This window comes from Cheilinus undulatus, linkage group 21, assembly GCF_018320785.1.
Source record: "Cheilinus undulatus linkage group 21, ASM1832078v1, whole genome shotgun sequence".
Lineage (NCBI taxonomy): Eukaryota > Metazoa > Chordata > Actinopteri > Labriformes > Labridae > Cheilinus > Cheilinus undulatus.
This window is the reverse complement of record NC_054885.1, coordinates 18,150,469-18,163,708: the sequence shown is the minus strand read 5'-3', so window position 1 is coordinate 18,163,708 and position 13,240 is coordinate 18,150,469. Positions and strand designations below refer to the sequence as shown.

The 13,240-nt window shown below is 39.3% G+C and overlaps 1 protein-coding gene across 1 annotated transcript in view; it reads left to right on the top strand.

Moving 5' to 3' along the window:
* The first annotated feature begins 7,779 nt into the window (after nucleotides 1-7,779).
* gjc1 (gap junction protein gamma 1) overlaps nucleotides 7,780-13,240 on the top strand; it is a 63,347-nt gene continuing 57,886 nt past the window's right edge. The window contains exon 1 of the mRNA XM_041777917.1: nucleotides 7,780-8,479. The gene's annotated coding sequence lies outside the window, so the exon portion shown is untranslated. The remainder of the gene's footprint in view (nucleotides 8,480-13,240) is intronic.

The following is a 13,240-nucleotide window of genomic DNA, read 5'->3' as shown; positions in this document are numbered from 1 at the left end:
TCCAGGTGAGATAGTTGATTATTCTTGGAGCATTAAATCCTCACGGTGCCACTACAGTTAAAGGTTTGTGAAGCTGAGATGCAGATCGGCTTAGACTCGTGTTAAATCTGAGCTCCGCTGATACTTTGAGTGATGGGTGTGTCTGTTTGGGTCGAGTGTGGGCGCTGACTGATGGACAGACTGCCGGATCGTTGGAGGCAGGCGGAGAGGAACCAAAGGTCAGGGATCACATATCGGTATAAAAAGTAGGAGGAACGATGCAGTTCGTCAAAGATGACAGATGACACTCAAGCGAAAAACTTCTGCTGAAAATTCGAAGTTTGCGCTTCATCTTTTAAAATCACATGAAGTCTCCAGGGCATCTAGAAAGCCTATTGAAAGACTGGAGTAACTCAACTACATGATTTTATTTAAGAGGAGATTTATACACAAAGATTAGACATTAGCTTAAGGCAAATCTTTTGGTTGACCAGTCACCTGTGCAGATGAATACCTAACAATAAAACAGCTATCATAAATTCTGCTTTACTGATCCTTCTACATTTTACTCGTCGCATTACTGCAAAATATTAGGAACACCTTACAACACGATGCACTCCAGTATGCACCCAGCATCTCTACAATTCAGAAACTTAAATGTGACTACTACTGCCTAAATCAGTGGCTCTCAACTGGTCTAGAGTCAGGACCCACCACAATTTTCCATCTATGACTCATGGACCACATTTATTTAATTTTTGAAAATCATAACAGCGTGTTACTGCTGACAGTGTATTGGAGCCGAAATGTAATGTTCTTGATTTTAAAAAGTCAGAAATTAACCAGAACCAAAACTTTTTTGAGATTATAGAGGAAAAAAATAGTGATTGCATGGAAGATAATCCTAACATTGGACTGAACAATAAAGACATACTTCAAATTCTGGCCCATAATCATTATCTTATCGTTAGCATCTAGACTTAGAAGAGACATTTCTGTAAACTGGGGGTATCTAACCACTGTTTTCAGTTTGGGTTCTTGTAAATGTACATCTTTATAGTCTTCAAATTTTTGAGATATTTGTCCTAACTGTAAAACTTTTGAAATCCAAAAACTCTGAGTTCAGTTCCTTGTAAATTTCTGATTTTATGGTTTCAAAAATGTCAGTGTTTTTTCTCTGAAATGAATCTGCTTTATTTTTTTATTTTATAAATCGGCCCTAATGTGGCCTTGAGATGGAACTAAAGATGTCATAAAACTAAGAAAAGGAGACATTTTCTTCAAAATAAAATGTCATCATAGACTTTTTGCCACCGTTTTCCCCCCAGGCACACATCAGTGACCCACTAGTTGAGAACTAATAACTAAAATATTTAGTTAATCTAATTTAAATAGAATTAATATCTGCTGACCTCTTGACAGAAATGTTTGCTTATTGGCTCTTTTATCTCTTGAAAAATATTTATTCTGGGCTTATTCCCTGCATGTGGCTTGAAATAAATTTAACAAGATTTTTGATTTGAAATTAGGCAAACTCACTTGATTGTTTTTGAAATGTTGATGCATTTGACTTCACTGATTAATGTAAAGTAGATTTATTAATTTTCTTTCTAACAAAAAAATGAAGATTGACACTTCCGATTTGAAGTAGCACCATTGTACTGGAAAGCATTTGACTGAATCAGGTCATCATGTTATGGCTGGCCAGTGAATATTGCTAATATATTTGATAAACTTCACAAAGATGATATAGTTGTTATAAAAACACCTCAGAGCAATAGGAGAACTGCAGCTGAGGTTTAAAAAGTTGTTTACAAGAACAAACTAAAGTGGTGTGTCTTAATAGCAAACCAAGATAACTGCTGCTAATTTAGTCGTTACATAGAGAAAGTAAGAGGAATAACCAGAAGGATTCCAAAAAAACTCAGGCAAAAAAGGACACAAAGATGCACAGTTGACAAAATTACAACAAACTGATTTGACACTGAAAAAATATGAGAAATGTGGCCCCAGAAATAAAGAGAATACAAACTGATATAGAACCACCAGAGAGTGCTCAAAATGATGACAGATTGTGAAAACTTGTATAGTAAAATTAAAAATACACAACCCTAAAAGGATGCAAAACAACATTACAAAATGTTTTAATAGTGAAAATTCATATACATATAAAATAACCATCCATTTTCCTCTGCTTATCTGGGGCTGGGCAATGGTGGCAGCCAGTTAAGCAAGTCAACCCAGACATCCTCTCCACGGTGTTGTTGTCCAGCTCCTCCTGGTGGATTTCAAGGTCTTCCCAAGCCAGACAGGATATGTAATCCTTGCATCCGCCCCAAGGTCTCTTCTTAGTTAGATTAGGACTTCCACAAAGAAGCCACCAGTTAGACATGTCCGGACACCTCCACAAGGTGACTAATAGTTGGACATGCCAAGAACACGTCCACAATGTGGTAACCAGTTACACCTGCCTGGAAGACCCCCATAAGATGGCAACCAGTTAGACATGCCTGGAAGACCTCCATAAGGTGGACCTCAGACATGCCTGGAAGACCTGGAAGGAGATTGAAATATGTAACGTAATATAAACTACTGTACATGGTAGTGACAATTAACATCCAGTCCAATTAAAACAAAAGATGGCAATTAAGAAATAACTTAACTTTCAAGTTGGTTTTTGGTGTTTGGTCAAGTTTGGTGTTCATTGCTGTTTGTTAGGTTTTTGTGTAGAGTGCCCGTGATCCAAACTTTTCTAGGACTGTGTCTCAATGGATGAGTCTGTGAACTCTGAACTAGAAGGTGGGACGTTCAGTCCCTAGGTACTGCACTCACTTAGAATTGCAGCCTTCGCCATCAGTGTGTGAATAGCTATGTGTGAGCTGCAGTGCAAACAACAGGTAGATTACTATACAAGCTCTTTTCCATTTACCTTTTACCATTAGGTAGGAAAAGGCTTTTTTCCCCAGGATTTCCCCCCTTGATGAATAAAGCATTATCTTAAAGCATGGTCATATGTGTGAATGTCAACAGAAGGAGTAAAAATGAAGCATATCTTTACAGCCTGTCTCTACCATGCTTTGTAATCTTTATTTAATGCCATCAGCAGCCTGAGCTCTGTGGAAGATGAAACTGACCATCAGTCCAGCCCACAGGTTGAGCAGTATTTGATCTTGAAGACATACAGCTACTCTCCACTGTGGCCTGATGGGACTGTGGTGTCTCAGCGGCTCAGTCCTTCATAGGTCACCGCTGACAATCATCCAAACCATTCTGGAGGTGTTGGAGATGGGAAAAGGTAAAAAAATAAAGAGAAAAGAAGAGTCAAATATGGCTTGAGCTGCTGTGACATTTGGAGTGAATGTCAATCCTCTCCAGCACCACCCGTTTCTGTTTTTCTCAGCAGACGTGGGTAGATGATGGCGGAGGGAATCTGTGCCCTTTTTAAACGCTTTGAGGAAGAAGAAATGAAGAGATCGGGGACCGGTGGATGAAGAGCAGAAAACAGTGATGACACTCTTCAAGGTATTGTCACACACATACTCTGCAGGGTTTCTATCCTCTCACCTGTGCTCTGCACATGTGTGGTGGAAAGTCGACATCCCTCCATCACTCTCCTCTTGTGCTGGCGTGAGTCGGGGTCGTGCCTCGCCCCGGGTGCTGAGACGGATGGCAGCAGTTCTTGCCAGTCTGAACACAAGGCCCCGGAGCCATCTTAACAATCTGTGGTCCCTGTGCTAAATATAGACAGGAGGCCCAGTAAAGGGCCGGCTCGGGGCGCTCTCCTCTTCAAAGTCAGGCCTTTTTTTTTCTTTATCTTCTCCACCTCCATCTGCTCTCCACCAACTCACCGGTCACCTTTCTCCTCAGCTCTTTCCTCTCCTTCCTCATCTCGTCCTGTCTCTGTCTGCACCGACACACCGCTCCGGCTCTGTCATGTGTCTGTGACTCAATCACACTTGTCTCCTCCTGCTAACATCACCAGCAGACCTTTGTCCACGTTCAGGCCGAAAGTTTGGAGCTGCAAGCACAGAGGGTTCAATCAGTGTGCTTAAAGTGAAGGAGTGGCCATTTATACAAGGCAGTGATAGATAATAGTCTGCTTGATGGATAAAAGTGGAGACAAAGTTCTGAATCCTGATAGCTGACTTTTAGGAATAGTGACTTCATGTTTCTTTACATTAACTCATTAGAAAAAACAGTGGAATGGCTAGGAAGACACATGTGCCAAACAGCTTCAAGGATCCAAGATTACAGGAGTATAAAATGTGCAACAAAAAAACTTGCCTAAAGAAGATCTGTAAATAAAGATAAGAGCTTATTTATGACAAAAAGATTCAAAACTACAGAGACAAAATGACAGAGATTTAACCCCAAAAAACTACCATGATTAACCAGATAATAGATCATGACAAAATTCAAAGCATTTAATCACACAAAGAATCGTATTGCAAAAAAGAAAGAAAAAGGACACAAATATGCAAAAAAGATTCAGAAAAAGAAGTTACACCAATGGGACATCATCACAGAGTGATACAAAGATACCATAAAGAACAGAAAATGAGGCAATATAACCTCAAAGATGCAAAAAAACAAAGGGAAGCAAAACAACCATAAAATGATGAAAAATAACATAGAATTTGCACAAAAATATGCAACTCCCAAAATGAGTCTCAAAATTACAGCAAGAAGGCCACAAAAGAAAAACAAAGTGATGCAATATTTACTGACAATCACACACGACACCAATACAAAGATACAAAAAGACTAAAAATAATGTAAAAAAAAGCTTGTAAAACATCAACCCTGTGGTGCACAGTCAGCACTAAGCATCCTTTTTTCCAGGACAACCTGGGCTTTAAGAATATGTGTGCTGAAAACTCAAAAGATTTTTATATGAGATACAGTCACAAGTTCATTCTCTCATCCCCTGAGAGCCAAAAGGTGAACAAAATTATCTTTCTGTGACAAAAAGTCTTCAGAATATTCACATATTTACAAAAAAGTCCTTACATTGTTATCCATTGGCCTTTATTGTGTCATCATTCAAAGCAGTTCCCGTCTGCAGTGACACAGAGGGCCACATCACAGGCTCTCTGACTCTCTTTCTCTCCATTATGAGCTATTCAGGCCATCTCCTCCAGAATATACAATCACAGTTTGACAAAGTTTGAAGCCTGCTATTGGTTGTCAGCCCAGCCACAAGGCATTTTGGGATACAAAACAGACAATATGGTGGATAGCATTAGCCATTTGTAGCAGAAAGGATAAAAAAAAATGGACAAAAAATGGGTAAACGATGTTCAATATCAGACTTACTGGTGTGGATTTGGTCTTTCAAGACTCAAGGAAGTCACCCAAGTTCCAGGCTTGCTATAAAAGTCCCTATATGGCTAATGGATAGCATCACTGGAACAACAAATGTTGGTCTCAGAGTGTTAATGTGGTTTAGCTTTAGTTTAAGATCAATCAGAGCTTGCTGGAATACATTAAATCTGACTGTAACTAAGACAGTGTATAATAGCAGTTACACAGAAGAATAGTACAGTTGCAAGAAAAATGAAACCAAGATGAAAAATACATTAAAAAAAAATACACAAAACAAAACAGTTAACAATCATAAAATTATGCTACAAAAAATAAAAACAACCCTGTAAAATCAGAATAAACGGCCATGAAGTGAACCCAGTTATAAAAGGAAACAAAGGTCTCAAAATGGAGCAAAATTACCACCAAAAAGATCAAAAATTATCACACAGAGAAGCTGAATGATGACAGGCATAAAATACTTAAAAAACAAAACAAAAAAATCTTAAGCCTTTGTGGTTTTTAGTTTTTATTTTGAATAAAATCTCTAAATAATGTACATATTGTTTTTGATTAGAGATCAGAATTTAAATCTTCTTGTATTTCACAAATAAACCTCCTCTCCCTCATTCAAACATTCACGTTCCCTCCTTCTCTGTCCCTCATTATCTCAGAGCATCATACATGTTAGAAACACAGGAGGGCGCCATCACAGCCCTGCAGGTCGGTGACAATCTGAGGTCCAGCAAGGTCAGAGCTGCAAGCGGATTCACAAAAAAAAAAAAAAAAAAGACCCAGAACCACATGACTGTGTGACTCCTGCGCCCTAGGGCCCCACAAGGAGCAACAATACTGAATCACAGTGCAATCACAGAGGTCAGTCCATCTCAGAGTTCTACGCCCACAGACTGATGGAGGGAGCGTAGGGGAACCTGAGCGGGCTGCACAAAGAGAACAAGTACAGGATGAAGGAAAATGTGAGCAACATCACTCCTGAACTGTTACACTGAAGCAGTTTTTTTTAAATTTTCCAATCAGCCATGTTTGTTTCCCTTTCTCCAGGCCTTCCACTTTAGCAGATTATGACCAACTATGCTCCAGACAAGCACGGCCATTATTTCTCAACAGGAAGTGTCTCAATAAGGAATGGAATCTCAGACTTCATTCATTAATTTGATCCTGTGTGCTCAGCGTTGCTTGTTTGGAAAATATGTTATCAAGTCTGATGGTGGAGTCGGTATCTTCTGTCAAGGGTCAACAAATTGTGTCACTTTCCATCCAGTTCCACTAAATCTGCCCTTTAATGAAGCTCTGAGGACTCCATAGGAACTTGTGTGGTATTAGTAATGATCCTTGAGGAACACCAAATACCAGAGCACACTTACTGAACATACATCCTATTTAACTCTGTTTTCCTGAGATAACGACTGATTTCTAGTTGCTTCCTCAAGATCATTAGAAAGCGACTGAAATTAACTAATTCTCATGAGTAAACCCACATTCCTATCCTGCGATAATGGAATAAAAAATGTTTAGATCTTGATTTTTTTTCTTGTTTTCTATGGAAGCATGCTGCATTCACATGTTAAAAAACAATGATTTTTTTTCTGTTCATCCTGATTTGTGACCAACCACCTTAGAAGAAGAAGAAGCACTCTAACAAACTTCCGCTCTGTCTCTGTGTGTTAGACACGACTACTTTGTAAATCTAATTCTTTACAGATTACTAGATAGCCTAATTACTATGGCATCGCAGGGCAATTAGGACCCACTAAAATAATGTGATCCCAAACTTTGTTGTGATTTTGACATAATGATGTCATTTACTCAGAGAAACAGATCAATAGCTATTTGCATTCCTCACACAAATGCAACATAGTTCCGTATTTATAGAACAAATAAATTATTAAATGAAAGATAGATAAAATCAAATGATGCATTTTCTCTTTGGGCTTCCATACAAATCAGAACAACGTTGTCACCTGGTTTCCTTCAACTCATTTTACTGGCTGTTGACTGCGTTTTTAGCTTATAAAATGATTTACATTCATTTCTTTCTTTGTTTTTGTCCTGTTTTCTGGGGGTTATTTTTAGGTGCAGAGGGCTCCAAATTGCCCGTTTTGCCTCCATAAACGCCTGTTTACTATTATAGCAGCTGAATGTTCCCATGAAATGGTAAATTGCTAACTGGGAGTTCAGCAGATTACTTCCTATTAAAAAAGGAGAAATTAAGCGAATACTAAACGCAGCTCTTTTAACATTGACCATTAAAATCCCATTGTTTCTTTTACCGTAATGACCAGATGAAGCGGGCTTAAAAAATATAGATGCAGTGATGGCTTTAAGAGGAAGCACAGTATTATCTACACATTCAAAGTCAATGTTTGGTTAAAATCGTCTTTTCTCCTTTCCAGATGTTTGTGGATCTGCGATGTGTGACCTACCGTGCGCGCGCACTGTCAGTGACGCGTGCGCGCGGCTCCCAGCTCCAGAGCTTCCCTGCTAAAGACGGGTCGCCGAGCTTTCAGGGAATCCAGCTGTCACTCAACGAGCCCTGGTGTCAGACTACACGGCGGAGAATCCCGGTGCTGATAAATACGAGAGCACGACCCCGGCTGCGTGGAGGAGGACCCCCACTGATCAACAGATCTCCGCTGCTCACTCCTCCTGCGAAGAAGAGGAGGAGGATGAGGGATCCGAGAGACAATACCGGAGACAACTGGCACATGTGAGCGTCTGACATATTTAGCAGCAGATTCCCCGAGCCACGCACAGAGATATGACCAAACTAGCTGTCAGGATTTGGAGGTGATCAGTCGATGTTGGTGTCGGAGGCAGCGGAGGAGCTTCAGCTCGTGCCAAAATGACCAGACTATTGTCTAGCATCGCTGTAACGGAACGGGCCCGCAGGAATTTTGGCACCGGTTTTACGCAGCAGACCACATAGTTTGATCGACGTTTCTCCAGAGCGGCGAGGCTGACATGGACAGAGACAGTTTCCACATCTCGTAGTGATGCTATGAGATAAAATAATACACATCCAAACACATCAGCCAAGCACGCGGCTGGCTGGTTATTGGAGCTGATCCTCAACGGCGGGATTCAAGTTTGGGCTGACCAAGTCCAGCACGACCTTCCCCTCCCGGAACACAGCATCATCTTCCATCTTAAAGCATCTTCACAGACTCGCAGAGCGGTAAGAACATTTCCCTCCTAAAGCACTGTGAAGAAATTACATTTATCTCCATTTTTCTTGGGTATGTGTCTGATTTAAAGCTTGGATGAGAGTGAACATCGCGGCCCATGGACGCGCCATTTGGCACCATAACGCACAGACACTTGAACGTACAAGCTGAATTTCATGCCAGTTTCCAACTAATTTTATTTCTATTTATTTAGTAATCATTATTTTCCATCATGTTGGTAAAGGCCAAGCTGTAAGCAACAAGAGAGCAACTTCACTGTGCAAACACGCTTTTGGGAAGGGAAGCATCCGGTGCGTCTAATTGACATAAGCTGCTAATTTGCACCCAATATTCCCGTCCATCAGCCTCCAATCACACACAGCTATAGCTTTAAACTGCTTATTTTACAGTAAAGCTGCATTTTCCTCATAATTTTTAACCATTTCAGCAAGGAGGAGGGGGAGTAGGGGGGTGGTGCAGGGAATCTCCTCTCCAGGATCTGGTTAAATCCTGTAGGAGCTGCTCTGATCAGTGGGGGCGCGTTCTGACTTTGTAGTAACTTTATTGGTAAACTCTTGAGAGCAATTAACTCTGAATACATTTGACAAGAGCTGTAAGGCTTTGCAAACATGCAGCTTTTAGTTTGAGGGTTTAAATTGGTGATTTTGTTGAAAAGAGCTTAAAAAGCCTGAATCATTTTTTTTTTAAAAAAGGAGGATGTAAGCTGTGAAGTGTGTATTTAAAAGAGGGAATGTGCCTTTATTTCTTTAAGTGCTAATAAAAGACAACAACATGATTGCAGTTTTAGAGATAAATAGCAGCCTGATTATGCTTTATAAAATGTCAAATCCATGCTTAAGATGCATGATTCTGTCAGTTATTTAATGCTGCTTCCTTTACCCATGATGCTTCAGCTCTGAAAGCCTGCCACCTCTCATACAAACAATGCTATTCATGTGGCAAGCATATCTACACACATGCATTTCCCTGATTCTGTGATTATCTCATCATTTCTGAGGTCATTATATCAAAAGGAAACCCTCCTCCAGCTCGCAGCGTTTAACCTGTGCCGGGCATTTTTCACCGTGATGAGAAACCCTCTCATTGTGCCGGCTGCCTTTGAAATGTGCCACATTGCTTTCTTTGCGGAGCATTTGTCAACGCCAGCGAAGCAATGCTTCAAATGTGAGCCACTGAAATGAGTTTCTCCCCTGAAAATGCTCACTATATGTAAAGGCATTGTGATGGATTGGGATGTTGCCAGCACAAAGAGCTTAGTGCTTTCTATTTAACGTATGGATGCAATGTATTTATTCAGAATTTATTCTTTGGTGAGCTGCCAGTTGGAGCGTATCTGCCTCCGTTTGCCCTCCATTTCTTCCTCCTGTAAGTGCATTTTTGGCATTTCCCATTCCTGCCTTCTACAGAGTGATAAATATTTCCTATAGGTGAAATTAGTCCCCTGAGATAGTCCATCCTATACCCCACCTTGTTACTTCATCTCCCTCCAAAGACTATTACTCCACTCTTGGAGGAGGAACTTGTAACAATATGGGAGGAGGGGAAGATGGACCCCTGCGAGGGAGAGCGATGAGGAGCAGATTCTGTGTGGCAGCGAGGAAATGCCCCATCACTTCAGCTCGTATCATGACCAATGTGCTCCTGTCCTCTTCTTGTTTAAAATACACAGCGTGTTCTACACAGACGGAGACACTGAGACCAGAAAATCTCCTGACTTGGCAGATATGAGTGATAAATAGTGCATGGATGTTTATTTAATGATCAGAGGACGTCCCAGAAAAGTCGGAGAAATGTCACATAGCCTCTAAGCTGGCTGGGATGTTGATTAATGACACATCCAATAGAGTATATAAAACCAAAAACCTGGCATTAGTGCTTCCCAAGTGATCCGGAAAGAGTCCAGCCAAGGAAAAGGAGCCTAAATTTGTCTTTTTAATATTTAAAGGGCAAAACTTACAAAGCAGGCGATCAATATTGAGAGAAGAGATGTATTGACGTATAAAAGGACATGATGAAAACATGACATAACAGATAACTACCCAATGAAGGCTTTAAAACATGAAAAAGCCACAGTGTTGATGAAAGTGTTCTTTACTTCAGTAAAAGATGCAAAGTTGCATTATATATATTATCAGAAAAATACCTGAAATCAGCTATTTTCTGTCAATTTCATTTGGCTTAAGATGTTAAAAATGTACTTAAAGCTCCTGTGAGGAACTTTCTGTATGTGTTTACTTTGGAGCCCCCATGTGGACAAAGCAGTAGGCTAACACTTGGTTGGTCTTGTCTCGTGCACAGTGTGAGTAGTGTTTTTTTTTTTTTTTTTTTACAAAAATATCATCCCGCTTTCTTTATACGATCAAGAGTAACTCATTTCATGATTTTTGCTTTTACTCCCTTCATAGACACCTACCCCCTGCAGTGGAGGTTTCAGACAATTAAAAAAAATGGATGCAGGGTATTGGATTTTTGCTGATATTTCTGAAATCTTTTTTTTTTTTTTTGTAAAGAAAACCAAGTCTCTACTTTACTAGAATGGATCTTTTCCTCTTGTGGTGACAGTTCGTTGGTTTTAGAAACAGAAGTACCAAAGAAATATTTGATTTTACCACAAATAATAGATGCATTCTTTAAACTACAGGTCTTGAAATAACACACAAAAACACACAGGGCCTCACAAGGCCACCCTTAAGGGGGGATAAAGGGAGAGTTTTTATGCTGTTGTATAATATTACATTTTCAAAATGTAAACCCCCCTTTCTTCAAACAGAATGACCTCTTTTTGGAAATGTTTGCATCAAAGCTAAGCGATGATGTGCACAAATGCACGACACCACAGAAGAAAGTAGAAGGAATTGAAATAACATTAAGGAAAAAATAATTAAATAATTTTTAAAAAAGGCAAAATGGTTTAAAGGTGGCAAAAATTGCTGGAACTGTTTGGTGAAAAGTGGTTAAAGAGTGGCAAAAATTGATACAAAGTAGCAAAAATTGGTCAAAAGACACAAATAATGGGATAAAAGCAGCAAATATAGGTTGTGAAAGGCAGAAAAAGAGAAAAATTGATGTAAAAATGATGAAAAGCGGTTTAAAAGTAACAAATGGGTTAATAGTGGCAAAAATGTTTGGCTAAGGTAGTGAAAACTGTTAAAAGTAGCAAGAAAATGTTAGAAGTTGTGTAAATGGGAAAAACTTGATTACAAGAGGCAAAAGTGGGTTTAATGTGGAAAAAAATGTGTCAAAAATGGGCAGAAAAAGTGATAAATAGGGGTTAAAGGTGTCATTATTAAAAATTTGAGCATCAGATCCCAGTAATAGCTCGACACTTTTCAGCTCCAGAATGAAGAAACTGTTAGCCAAGATGCTAAAACCAATGCTACTGATGCTACAAGCTCATTGATATCAATAAATCACAACCACATTGGGCCCATTCTCTGGGTTTCTCAGGGGCCCAGTCAATTCTGTGGGCACACCTGGGGCCTCATTCACCAACCAGTCTTCAGAAGACATTTGTTCTTAAAACCCTCTAACTCAGTTTTAAAGAAGATATTTACCAAAGTTTTCTTCTCTCTGATTTGTTCTTAGCTGAGAAAAAAATCTAAGAACACTCCAGAGCACCACTATGAACATTTGAGTGCTGATGTAACAGGATCAAATGTTTGATTTTGCACTCATCAGCACTCTAAATTACCAATATGTCTTGTTTCTTCAAACTTCAATCATCCAATCCACCAAACACCAAACAAGAGTCAATGGCAGAATAGAGAAGAGAAGAGAAGCAGAGAAGATTTGGCAAATTTTTCATGGGCGCAACCTACATACTCAGCTCTGCTGCTCATCCCACAAATGCATGTTCCTTACAAATGTGGCACCATTTAAAAGGAAAATAAACAGGCTTTCCAAAGGAATAAGATTTAAGCAATGTTACAACAAAGAAATAATGTGCCAAACACAAATGTCCTTACTTTTTGTGCTAAGTTTACCGAGAACTATCAAAGTGTTGCAATTGTTTAATGGTTTATTTAACTTGAACTCCACTGATATCATGTGTCTTTTCCTCTCACTCCATATGGCCCTTCCACGACCTTATATGGGCATGAAAATGCTGTTTCTCTATATGCTAATTAGGGGCACCTGGGATTCTTCAATTTAAGAACACAGGTGTGAACAATTCAGCCAGTTAAAGAACATGTTATGAATCCCAAATAGAAATTTCCTTCTCCTTTTTGTTCCCCTTTTCTCTTATTTTTTAAAATTTTATTTTTCCTTTTTTATTTTACTATAATGACTATTATTACCTCTGCCAAGAAGGTTATGAGAGATTCAAGAAAATGAGATTCATTCTTGACGTCACCTAAATCACATAGTTCACACAGTCTCTGCTCCTCAGGGATGTTTTTAAACCTGCCAACTTTGAGAGCCAGAGGAAGGATTCATGTTCTTAACTGGGCAACCAAAGATCTCTGACTTCTTGTTAGATTAGCTTTAACATAAAATTCAGTACCATAATCATGCTTGATTGAAATATATGTCCTAAGTTTAGGTTTCACCAAGACATTGTTTAACCATTCATATTCAAATCTAGATACTACAGTTTCTACAGTTCATTACAGTTAATAACAATTATTACATTGAGTCAGTGCAACACCATTAAGGATGTAGATTCCTGTATGGATGTGATATTGGCCTGCTGGTATCCATCCAGATAATTTCACATCATAAAGAAATGTCGTTAATTTTCACAGCATATA